Raw genomic sequence first — 13,127 nt, forward strand, 5'->3', positions numbered from 1 at the left:
TTTCTTTGCTATATAACTAAATAAAAAGATCACATGCTTCTCTGTCAGATACAGTTGCATTTGCAATTGCTTGTGTTCTTTTTTTTACACAACATTTGAATCTAAACTGCATCTATTGTATATAAAAAGTCAGTGTATTTTGCAAATCTTTCATAACCCATCAATGTAAAATGATGGAAAGATTCAAATTCAGTGGCTGTTCCTAAAAAACAGATTGCCAAGGAGTCATAGGCCTCTCCCCAAGCAGTGCAGACTATGAACAATCCACTTATGCTGTTTTTTCTATCCAGTAAAATTCTATATAAAATTCCAACTGCCTGATGCAATACACAAAATTTTTGCCAAAATGTAATTTTGTAATTTTGACAAAGTTATGATGCATTTCCATATAAGGTATTAAAACTATGCACATTTTTTCTAATTTCTAGGCTCAGTTCTCACTGTGAAAACTGGTAATGTCAACTTTCAAAATAGAATATTTACTCCCCAAAATAGCATTTTTCATGATTTTTTTCATTAATGCCTACCCTAGTTACCAGTCCATGCTACTGAACTTCTGATGCACATGACACAAAGAGAAAATGGTTCATTTTAGGGAAAAACAATAACCCAAAATAACTAACACTCTAGTTAGAGTTTTTTGTGAAGGCTTCCATTGATTTCACATGGGCATTTCATGTGGGCTTACAAATCTTGCTTGGGTTTGCAACTTCAGTGGCTTCAGTAGGCCTGCATGAAACAGCCTGGCAACATCTGAAGCATGATCTTTTCACATTTACCTTCCTGATGTTAACAGTTTGGTCAATGTTATGCAGAGACAGGTGGAATATCACCTTCTATTTTCCGTATGTTCAGCCTGGTGACTTGTATATACTGTGTCTAACTGTTGTTCTTACTCATCACTTATTTGTATGGGTTTAACTATAAGAGGATTTTTTTTCTGGTCTAAGTGCCAGCAATATTCTCCCCTTTCTGCTTTTCTGTAGAGAATTACTTGCAAAACCCCAGCGGTACACTTCTCTTCCTTTCTTATATAACCAATTGAATTCTAAAATTTGTATATTAAAAAGAGAGTATGTAGTCCTCTAGAAATCTCAGATCTTGGTCTTACGTGCTTCAGTGCTTGCCAGAAGCCCACTGAAGAAGTGTGTGTTATGAGACAATAAACCTGAGGTATTTCACACCATTGCAAGAAAAAAATTGCAATGCAGATGGATCCTCGACTGAAACGGTCAGCATGCAGTTGAGGCAGAGACAGCAGTGGCTTCTCAGGTGAGAAGGTATCGGTCTGTTTAGGGTTTACAAGGTCAAAATCAATGCTTTAAGCTCTGTACAGACACTAATTTCCTAGGACATCTGTTGTACAGACAGCTGATCTGTAAATTAGCATTGAGGGGGGCCTCCATGAAGGTGTCCTTGTCCTCTTTTTAAGAAAGAGTAGGATGATTTTTCTACAGACAAGCAAGCATAAAAAATTATCTATATAATCCAACTAAGATGCTCAAAAGCATAAAAACATGTAACAAGTGGTCAAAGCTTAGGGTTGTTTATCAAAATGCTCTAATAATCTTTTTATGGAAGTATTTACTGAAAAAAACCCGGCAGTATATTCAGTTGAACAGATGTATTCTGAAAGAAGAACATTTTAATTGTTGTCACATGCAGAGTTTTAAAGAACACTGATACACTAAGATTTTTCGGTACTTCCTCTATGTTTTTTATGTGATGGAACTGGTGTTTCAGATAGAAGTGTTTTCTTCCTTTTGACAAATAAACTTGTGGTGTGCTTTGAGAGCCTTTCTGACTTCAGACAGAAGAGCTCCCCTGTGGCCTGTCTTTAAAGTATAAAATTTACCTGGGGTTCTTCTAAATGCTGTCATTAATATTTTCCAGCTATTACATCACAGATTTACAGGCCCTGCAGCTTGATTTCTGGAAGGAATAGGATAGAAGAGCAGTAAGCCAGATAAGTTATTTCATTAACCTTACTTCAGTGGGACTTTTACCTGAAGGACTGAAGACCCCCATGTTACTAATCTTTGTGTCATTTTCCTGTTTTCCTTCAATGACTAACAGAGTTAGTTAGCTTTATGCTCACAAAGGACTACAGCCCACCCCAAAACAGTCATTACACTTTTGATGCGAACTGCATCCAGCTCCATGGAGGATGGGTGAAGGCCAGGTTTCCTCTTGATAGATGCAGGTGTAAATCCACAGGCACTAAGGCTGCTGAACTCCTCTGAAAATACACATTTCAAAGGACCGTTTGTGACATTAAAAAATAGCATTTTCATTTCTACAGAGGAGCAACCACCACTGTGAAGTTCAGCAACAGTCACACACTTTTATCAGACTTTTTTTGTATTATTGCAAGCTGAAACTATCCAGAGTACACTGTTTTTCTTTCTTTTACCTCCACCCATTTCCTTCTGTTCTTGTTGCCTGTCTCCTACCTTTATCTCTGGTAGTTGTAAAAGCTATGTAATCTCCATTTACTGCTGAGAGCCAGCTTAGGTGTGAATCAAGTGACTGTGTTACACCTTGGGTTTTTTAATTTTCTTCTTCCTCAAACTTTAGTTTTTCTTCTTGTTTGCATTGAAGACTATTACTCCCATGCTGCCTCCCTCTTCACCTGTATTAAAATTATTGTTTTGCTCTTTCTTCTCATGTCTTTTGTTTTTTTTCCAGCCACTCTGCATGGATCCTCAGATACTTTATAGGCCTCTTGCTTTCCCCATCTACTTACCCCCTCTCTGCTTCTCTCACTTCCCTAATGGAGTCCCAAGGTCATGATTGCTGCCGCTGCAGCTATCTCATGCAGCGCTGCAGTTTTTCCCTCATCCTCTTTCCATGATGATTTCACCCCTTCTGTCTCCCCAGGATTTAAGATATTGGGTTACCAAAGGAGGAGATGAAATATTCCATAGTAATACAGCAGGCCTGACAACATTTTGGGAAGTTTTCAGAGAAAATTCCCAGGTAAGCCCCTGTCACCATTAGCTCACTTGTATTTCCCAGAGGTTTCCTATGTAATGTTTTACAAGGAACTGGTAGAAAGAAAAAGGTAGAATATAATGGAGAAATAGTAGGAAATATTTCTTGGGACTTCTGAAAGATTAAAGTTCCTCCTGAGAAACTAGTGACGAAATTAAGTGTTAGAGGTTGAAAGGGAAAGTTAAGTTGTGGTTTAGAGACAGGGCTAGTATTGTTTAACAGAAATTAAAGTTCATTTTTAGCACAGTATAACCTCTATAGATCAGGCTCAAAAGTATCCTACAGTTGCAATGCAGAAGTTTGTAACTGGGTGATTGATGAGTACAAATCATTTCTCCTGTCCATAGCTAAGCTGTTCAATCTGGTGCATTGAGCAGTGGCCGATGAGTGGAAAAATCCCACAGGCAAACTCTGTGTGCATGTGACAGAGGCGGGGAGTGGGAGGGAAACAGGGACAGGGAGGATGTGTTTCTTCCAGAATTATCAAAGGCTTTGAGCCTCTCTGATAGGATTTCATCTGCTCTTGTCCTCAGTCTTGAAACGTGGTGTGCACATTACAGCCAGGATTCTCTCTGTGGGGTATTTTATCTGCATATCCCCTCCCCTCTTTCACCAGATTGCTGCTCAAGACTCATTGCTAATGTGACAACTAAAATAAATCAAGAAATGTTTAATGGTGAAATCAAGAAAGAATGGAGGCAGATGGGGACATTTAGAAATAATAAAAAAACCCCATTGCTTACTGATTTTTGTAATTGTTTCACATATGTGTCTGTATATGTCTCCTCTACCTCTCACATCCTGCTTATCCTTATATTATTATCATTTTGGCATAGGAGCATGTATGTTTGGGCAGCACCTCACAGAAGTTCATCCCTACTTCTGAAATGTATCCCCACTTCTGAAATTTTTTTTATTCATATCAGTAAATCTTCTCATGTCTAATTCCAGGAACCAGTAGAGCTGTAGTTGTTGGGTTTACTATTTTTTCCTTTATGCTGTAATAAAGCTAAGATTCTTTTTACAATAATGTATAATTAACTTTTGGAATTCACTGGCTCCAGGTAAGAACTCTGTAGGATTTAAAAATAGATGAGATATTTATATGAATGCTGTGTGCCTTTACACTAGCCAGGATAAAAGTGTATAACGAAGGTAAGCTTTCATTCTTCAGAACATGAACCAACCACTGTCTGGAGCTGCAGAGAAATTTCCCCTGCAGCCATATAGTGATGTGGTCCTTTAGAAATGATTTCTACCTTTGCTGAAGCATCTGGTACTGGCTGTTACTGAAGCCAGGATAAGGCATGAGAGGGACAATGGGGTTCATATATTGCTAAGGAACAGACACCACTTTGTTTGCAACAGACACTTCTAGCCTGAGTTGAGGCAGTCTAGGAGTAACTGAGTTGTTCAACAATATTTAAAGAGTCAGTATAAACTGAAGACCAAAATTAAGGTCATACTGTTAGCATATACTTGATAAGTGTGCACAGCTACCCTAGGATTTGCCAGACATTATCATTTTATCTCAAATGGAAAATATTTTACATAATTAAGTTACAGCCAAACTAGTAATTTGTTCCTTTAGAATTTAGTTAATATGATACTATACCAGGAAATAATCCTCGCGTGACATGACACACTAATGAACACTGGAAGCTGAGGGGAAATAGAGGTTGCAAAATAATTTAGTAAGCCTAACTGTGTTTGAAGAAAAATGTTTCTGATTAGACTTCTTCTTTGGCATCATTTTCCATCATGGGTGGTCTTTAATTCAAGACCCAATGGTTGTGTAAGAGACAGACTATAGATCAAACAGAAGTGTTAAGGTTAATTGAGAAATTGCTAGGTGAAGTTGTATAGCCTTTATAACACAGGAGGTCAGAAAAGATGATCATTATAATTCTTTCTCGATTTAAATTCTATCAGTCTTCTAAGTGTTCACACTTCTACAGGTAATTAACAAAACTGTATGACTTGGACTTGGAAGAAAATGGAGCACAAAATGTTAATTTGCAGGAGATGTGTCCTGGCTGACTCTGAAACAAGTAAGGATTGCATTACATCAAATTAAACTAAACTTTCACCACACTCAACAGAAAAATACATGTGCAAAACTGAAGTAAAGGAGAGAACAGCCAGCACCATAAGCAGTACAAATACCAGTGACGTGCACCTTAACTATCCGCAAACCATCATAATAATAACTGCCATGGACGGTTATGATCTCAGGAGATGTGATCAAGGTAATAAACTCAAATAAAACTGTTTGTGCCACAGAAGACATAGGCAGACACATGGACCACTCAAAAGGGCAGAAGAGAATGACTAGATCTTTTGCTCTTAGCCATTAACTGTCTCCCAGGGAATACTCCAAATACACTATGATCACAGCTCGAAAATGCACTGTTATGAATTTACTGATTACTTGTGGGTTTTCATTTTTACAATGGGGGCCAAAATTATGCTGTCACTAAGCTTCTTCCCATATGTGGGTGGAAACCACTAGTTCTCTGTAGACTCTTGGTTTATTTTTTAGTACATCATTGTCAGTTGGTCAGTCCACTTCCCTATAAGATCATGAGAGGTGTCATTCCTGTAGGAGAGGGTAAACTGAAAATAAAAGAGGTCAGATCCTGTGGGGAGTCAAAATGGAGTTGGATGTGTAAATCAGGATTAAACTTCAAAACTAAAACCAGCAGAAATACAGTTCTTTGTTGTCCAGAAATTCTTTGAGCCTATGATAGTTTTTTTTTTTTTCCTCTTGAAATATTGCCTACTTAATTTGTTCTTTTGTTTGCTGTTTGTCCTCCAGGATGTAAGGCATATATGATGAACGTAGCACAGAAATTATAAAAAGAATGTGCATTAGTATTACTCTAACACTAAAAAGTCGAGTACAACTTCATTTCAAACAGTAGGCTGATTCTCTGGTAGTTTTACATTTATACTATGTGGCCACAGCACTTCAGAGCCTTCATTCTCCTCATTCAGATCCTCACTCTATATTCTACAGCCTACCAAAAAGTTGTGATGAGATCCACTTATATAAGGAGCAAAACATAACATTCACTGTATAATGTTATGAATTCTAGATATATACATTAGAAAAAGTTTTCCCAACATATGATTTCAGTATGCAAAATTGATAGCTCATTGAAATGGAAAATTTTATAATAGATTAAAGATGAAGTCAGTATTGCCCACCTAGGACAGACACCATGAATAAGAAACAATGATTTTGAGTTAATTGATGAAAATTGTAAATAGTTGTAGATAGAGAGTTGAGGCAGAATTCTGTCTGTTGGTACAAAAAGGGGTCATTGGCCAGGGTTTTCTTTTCCATCTGAGCTCCTGCTATTTTCAAGTAGATTGAATTTCTAAAAAGTGCCTAGTGAGAGCAATCTCTCCTCTGTGGAGAGCATAAGACCTACACAACCTGCCTGCTGCCCCTGTTGCGTTACCCAGATGGTGGCTGGGTACACCACCCCCTTTTGCTCTTGAGCCATCCATTGCTTAGTGGTTTATGCTTTCTTTTATATTGTTTCTTTGTTCCGGCTTTATTCTTTTACCAAAACCAAGTAATGTATACTATTTTTTCCTAATTTGTAGATTGGCTTTCAAATCCAAAGTATATGCAGAGACAAGAAATCATTCTTTCTGGAGCGCTGTTGGATAAACTTTTTTTTCTGGCTTTTTTTTTTTTCTTTCTTCCAGAGCAATTTTTTTTTCACTTTAATCTCTTCTAGCAATAGCAGCGGTAGAGGCTGCCTCTAACAATAGTAGGCAAGCATTTTTCCATTCCAAACACAGGGATGGAGTCTGATGGTATCCCTTTAAAGCAGTATATGAAACCTTTAGGTGGCAGCCAAGGGCTACAGTTTGAATCCCTAGATTTATTAGTTGTATGGTTTTTGGTCTCTGCTTCAAGCAGCAAAGAGGATATGATGAAGAATGAATTTCTAGTCCATCCAAAAGTAAAACAGAAGAAATCTTATACAGGTGAAACAATTTTTAAAAAGCTGGATATGTCTGGATATACAGGAAGGCACCTGGGTGCCCTCTCTGTGGTCTGTTGCCCTTCGGCCACCCTCTGTCTCCTTCAAAGTACTCCTAAAAGCACACCCTAATGCCTAGCATCTTGCTCCTATTGATAAATTTGTTATAAAAATGGCATTCAACATAGTGCTTTTGTATTGTGTTCAGAAGGTGAATCATAACGTGCGTCTGGACCTGGGAGGAGGTTGGAAATACTTGGTGGTTCCCTGGCATGCACCTCGTCTGCCCCATGGCCCATCAGGTCTTTTGTCACTTTGGCAGAGTCATGCCTCTGCAAGCCTCCTGCGCAAGTTGGGGCATGCTGTCGGAGATGGCATCTCTGAAGGTGGTCATTCAAATGATATCTTCAGGAATTATAACTCAGGGTTATTATCCCCATGCCAGTCTGAAATGCAGCTTTGTGAAAAAAAGGTTGGGTTTTTGTTTTCAAAAATGGACTTGTCAAAATCCTGAGGTTAGTTTGCTGCAGTTATGCAGTAGATGTGTAGAAATTCTGCTGAAATATATTCTTCCAATATGTTATTGTCATCCAGAGATGTCAGAATGTTTGCTAATGAAGATGAAACTATTTGAAAGAAACTCTAGACTCCAGAGACTTTCTCTTAGGAAAGAAAATGCAGCTTTGTTTTTACAAATAGCTGCACAACGATATCTTTTGATACAGAACTTACTGTTTTTTTAACTTACTATCATTTTCATGCAAGAAAACATGGCCACATTTGTATTAAGTATTTTGGGAGTTAAAACCAGAAAATGAAAGATTTACAAATAACCTCAGCTGTTTATTGTACTGTTCCCAAAGTTTTTCTTTGCATAATTAACGATCACATGCAGCTACAAATCACGTTGTTTACCTCTGCAGTCTAATGCAGCATACATCGTCTCACCATCCCACAGACAGGCTGAAGTATTCAACATTGCGGTGCCAGAAACCTATATATGTGCAGGACAAATATCCAATTTCAGCAGTCAGACAAGTAATTATATCCTGCTTACAAACCAGATGTTGAAAATCAAGTAGTTTAACTTAAATGACTAGTGATTCAGTGACTAACAAGATTGGTTTACATCAAGATTTGCATTAGAATAAATAACTTCCTTTTAAACAGTTGGTGAATGTGTAAGGTCTGTCTGAGTATGCGGGTAAATATTAGGTAAGAAGATTTGCTTTTTCTCCCCTTTCCCTTCTCTTTTTTTTCCTCCACATTCTCTATTTTGTGTGAACCCATGTGAACGACTGGGGACATATGTAAGCCCCATTTCCAGTATTTCTGAATCTTCAGGTACAAGCAAGGGTCTCTCCAGAAGACTTACAGCTGTTTTAATGCACACCTGGACTGGGGCTAATACATCTGCCTCCCTGCAGAGCCTGTTTGCTGGTTTGTGTCTAGTTAGCTCTGAATGGAAGCAGAGTGGAAGGAAAAAGGTAAGCGAGCCTGGCTTTTCCCACTTGTGGAGAGGTGCCATGCTTTTCTTAAGGCTGTTATCCCCTCACTGCCCTGTGTTGCTGCATACTAGTTCGCCTCCCGTTGAGTAAAAAGGGCAGGCAGCAAGCATTACATATTCTTTACATTTTAATTGTTCACTCCTATTATCTGGCCAGTCCCTGCTTAACTGACTACAAGATGTCTGCATTCACCTTCAGGAAGCAAAGTAAGGCATATAATTCACATGGTTGAAATTACTTAGCAAACAGAATGGTTTGAGCTGATGTGGAATACTGCCAAGATACTATAAAAGATGCCCTTGTTATTCAAGAGGCATCAATAGATGTTTACATGATAAAAAAAGGTAAAGACAAAAGTTTTCCACCCAAAAGACACCCAGTCCTCTTGCGTATATATTCCTTATTACTGGCATTTTGTTTGTTCATATAACAAAACATTGCAGGCTGACTTGCTAGAAGCAGAGTTACTAAATGATCCACTTACTTTTTAGTTAAATAATTTATTACTGCATAAACATCTTCTTCAATTAAAAAATGCCCATCCACTTCCTATTCAGCTGTGCAATCTCTCTTGGGGTAAAATTTCTTTTGAGTCTCTGCCTCATAGTAATGGTTTTCTAAGTGAAAGTGACCAGCTGGGCATTTATGCTCAGCTCATGCTGAACTACACTAAGATGTTTTGTGACACATTCCCCTGCCCGGGGAATATTCAGGATATGGGGGTGGTTTAAAATGTTTGTTTGGATGAGATGAGAAATGATGTCACAAGTTGCTGGAAAGGGGCTTATTGCAATGGGAGGTAAGAGAGGACGTGTCCAGTATGGTGAAGAAGGAATTACACATTAGCTCATATAAATAATAATAGCAGGTGTGGGTAATTGCACTTTAGTAAAACTGTATTTGAAAGCAGTTAAGTTGTAGTTTCTTAGCAACTGCTGCTGACAGCCACGTTTTAAGTGGCCAAGGCTTTCAAATTAGACAACACCCATAGCCTGCTATACAACAGCATTAAATGGGGAGAAACACTAAAGCAAAAGAGTTTCTACTCTCTAAACAGAAATACAACAGAGGGCCAGAGCCACAGAGGAGGTGACGAAATAGAAAAAGCAGAAATTACGTCTACATTTCTAGGTAAGCCTTTTCAGGAAGAACTGCTTAGGAAGAACTATTATGGAGAAAGGCATGATCCATAGCCTAATCAATGCAATGGGTAGACTTTAGGGAATGTTGGCAGGGGCATAATTTGTATTTAGGTAACTATTTTGTTAATGCATTTTGTTATGTCTTTTTATGTATTTGTCATGTAAAACCTATGTGTGTGTATATAGGGGTGCATGTAAAGGATCTTATTTTATGTGAATGAGTGTATCTATGTTTAGTGTGAGATGTAAATGTTTTAAGTAATACACATCACTTAAGACCATGCTGCCAACAAGATGATTTTGGATATTGCATAAGAACATTTCATGGAAGAAGAGCGTGCTAAAGCCAACCAAGAAGAGATGAAGGAGCATTAAAGAGATGGAGTCTGAAGGGTTCATCTTTTTGGCTAGTTGATGCAAATTTACATTTGGCTAATTCATCCTGTAGTGTCTGAGTTGTTTTCAATTCTTTATGGATGCTTCACAGAAAGCGCTATTTCTGTCTGTTAATATTATGTTGAGTTAGCTAGGTCCTATCCTAGCAGTCGACAATATGCTCTTAATTCATTAGCTGTGGAGCCAGCAAAAAGTTCTTAACTATAATTTTTTTCCTCCTTTGAAACCAGAATATTTTCTGGCAATATGTAGGCTTTGATACGTTGTCCTGGGCAAAAGTTCTCTTAGCCAAGCTGGAAAAGCTAATGTATTAGTTAAGGCACTCCCTGGATTAACAAGCTTCAAATTCTGGGCAAGTGCCCTAACTTCTGGCTTACTCTTTTGGTGAGTGGGAATGTCAATCTGTCTCTTACATGAATGGTATGGTATATTATGCCCTTATTCCAGTTCTGTACAACTCTTCTTACTTTTTTTTAAAGTAAAACTTTTGTAAGCAAAAGAACAGTGGAATTGCCTTCTACAGGTTTTAAAACCCCTTAGATATTTCTGTATCTTCTTCCAAGTGCAAAGCATATTTCTCTGGCCTGTCTTTCTTTAACACAGACATACAGAAAAGACGTTTGTGAAAAGAACCTGTTCTAACATGACATGCCACTGTGTCCTTCATGAGGACAGTGTAGTGTTTATTTAGAATAAGATGAGGCTCTACAAAATATACACAGTACCAAAGACTGATAAATAATAATATGGTTCATTTTGTTCAGTTCACTAGCTGTTTAACTTTTATCCCATGTATCCTCATATAACCTCTAGTATGACGTAGATTCCAGCATAACCACAGTTAAAAGTCATTTAGTTGTTATGTGATCCAAAACACATACAGTATTCCCAGGGTCTTCCTACCATGTCTCCACACATTTAGAGACAGTCCTTGGATTTGAAGAGAAGAACTTATTTATCCATGACTGTTTGCTATTAGATGATGAGTGTCCAAATATTCCTTTGTCAGGAAAAGGCTTTTAGCCTTTTAAAAACATCTTATTGAAGTACCTATCCACCAGCTTTTAAAAAACTGCATGTGAGGCTTGCCGATCACTTTAATTTATTGAAATGAGTCTGATGATGTTTTTTCTTCTCTCATTTCAGTGTTTTATTCCTGACTTGCTTGTTAATTCTCCTATTTCTTCATGTGACATAAAAAACATCTTTCAGTACTTCACTTTCTTGTTTTTTTTTAATTTATATTCCACAGAGTTGATGAATGCTTATGATTTTCACTGTGGGATGGTACACAGATGTTACACTGCAGGATATATTTATCAGCTTGAATTTTAGGACAGAAAACACTAAAACTGCAAGAACCTGAGTAATAATTTGTCTTCAGTACTTTTAATTCTGATGAACATGCTCCTCTTTCTTTCTGCAGGTGTTCACAGATTTTTCAAGCAGAAGTACTAAGTTACAAATATGAGTGGACTCTGCAAGAGAATACAGTCTGCTGTACTCTGAACCCAAATTTTCAAAAATGGCCTGGGACTCAAAGTACCTCGTAACTGAGCAACACAATTTTGGATATCTGATTTAGGCAGGAGCTGATTTTCCTTCTAGTTCCCGCTGAAATCAAGTGGCTTGCAATCTGAAATCTGAAGATGGTTGACTAGTTCAGTGCATACATTGCAATAATGAAAGCCACACATGCTACATGGGATTTGTTTCTTACAGAAATCCAGTCTGGGTTCCAGACAAAGCTACCACCCTTTTCTATGTTCCTTTTTTTCCCTAACTGACTTAGGAAAGGTTGGCTTAAATGATTAAGAAAAATTGTCACAGATACTGCTATTTTTTTTTTTTTTTTTTACTTTGTGGAATAGGAATGTATTTCTTTTGACACTTTTATTCAAAAGCAATGATACCATCTTTCTTTACTCAGTAGCTATTTCACAGTTATTTTTGTATCATTCAAGTATATTGTTCTAAGTGATATTCAGAAACCACTTCCATAATTGTATGTCCTGTTTACTTACACCATGTAGATTTTTAAAGCTGTCTTCACTGGCTGATGACAGGGCACCTATCCCGTAAATGAACATGTTTTTGTAGTTTAAAAGAGATAATGCTGTCTCTATACAGCCTTTGTCTGTTACTGCCAATTAAATCATTGACACTTCATTTCTCTTTTATTGTCTGTAGTCTATGATTGAAATGCAGCGGTGACTCACTGTTATATAAAACAGGTCCATATTTTGCTTCTTAACTTTATGCTTCTTTTCAAAGTATGGGCGTGCCAGCTCTAATGTGCATGTGGCATCATTGGGAAAGAATTTGGAGGCAGAATGAAAGTATTCATTCCTTTCACCAGAATATTCCACCTATTTAAAGATCTTAAAGCAGGCAGATGGGAAATGCCTAAAAAAATACAAACCCAGGGGAAGCAGAAAAAGAACAGGTTGGAATGGACCATCTGTGAAAACTTTTTGAGTATTGGATAATAAGACTTGAATAGCTGGCATAGAGAATGAAAGCCTCATTACCTCCAGATGATTCAGATGCTGGGTCTGCCTTAAAATATTGTAGAATTGTTCAAACTTCACAGCAGCAGTTCTGGTAAGTTGGATGAATGGCATCCAACTCCAATGGATGAGCTGGTTTCAATAGGCTTACACCACCTGAGCAATTAAAGAAAATGAGGGTCCTCCCTTTTATGCCCTTTTATTCACAGGATTTTCAGTCTTCCTATATTGTGCAATGAAGGAAAGCTGACTTTGGTCAGACAAATTTGGCGATTCCATGAGAATTCCTGGAATTATTTGAGTTAAAAACTAGCTGGATCATTTTACTTCTAGACTTAAAAGACCTACTGGTCTACGAAAACTCATGATTAAAAAACATACTATATAATTAGGGATAATTTTTTTCTCATTTTTTTCTCCTTTTTTTTTTTTTTAAATTTATTTTCTTTTCTAGTAGGTTCTAATGGAAATATACTCCCCCCCCTTTTTTTAGATTTTTCTAGGTGCATACATTTGAAGAAACAAAGAAACAACTGTTTCATTACCATTAATGCTAAAGAGCAGTAATCTTTTTTT

General features: G+C 37.4%; 1 long non-coding RNA gene across 1 annotated transcript; it reads right to left on the reverse strand.

The window, feature by feature from the left end:
- Positions 1–1,657: 1,657 nt before the first annotated feature.
- Positions 1,658–12,703, reverse strand: LOC138682530 (uncharacterized). Its single transcript, XR_011322640.1, has 3 exons — positions 12,573–12,703; positions 7,911–7,989; positions 1,658–2,239 (listed from the first exon to the last, which is right to left on the reverse strand). It is a non-coding gene; the product is annotated as an uncharacterized lncRNA (long non-coding RNA).
- Positions 12,704–13,127: the final 424 nt, after the last annotated feature.

The sequence above is a fragment of the Haliaeetus albicilla genome, chromosome 2, assembly GCF_947461875.1.
Source record: "Haliaeetus albicilla chromosome 2, bHalAlb1.1, whole genome shotgun sequence".
Lineage (NCBI taxonomy): Eukaryota > Metazoa > Chordata > Aves > Accipitriformes > Accipitridae > Haliaeetus > Haliaeetus albicilla.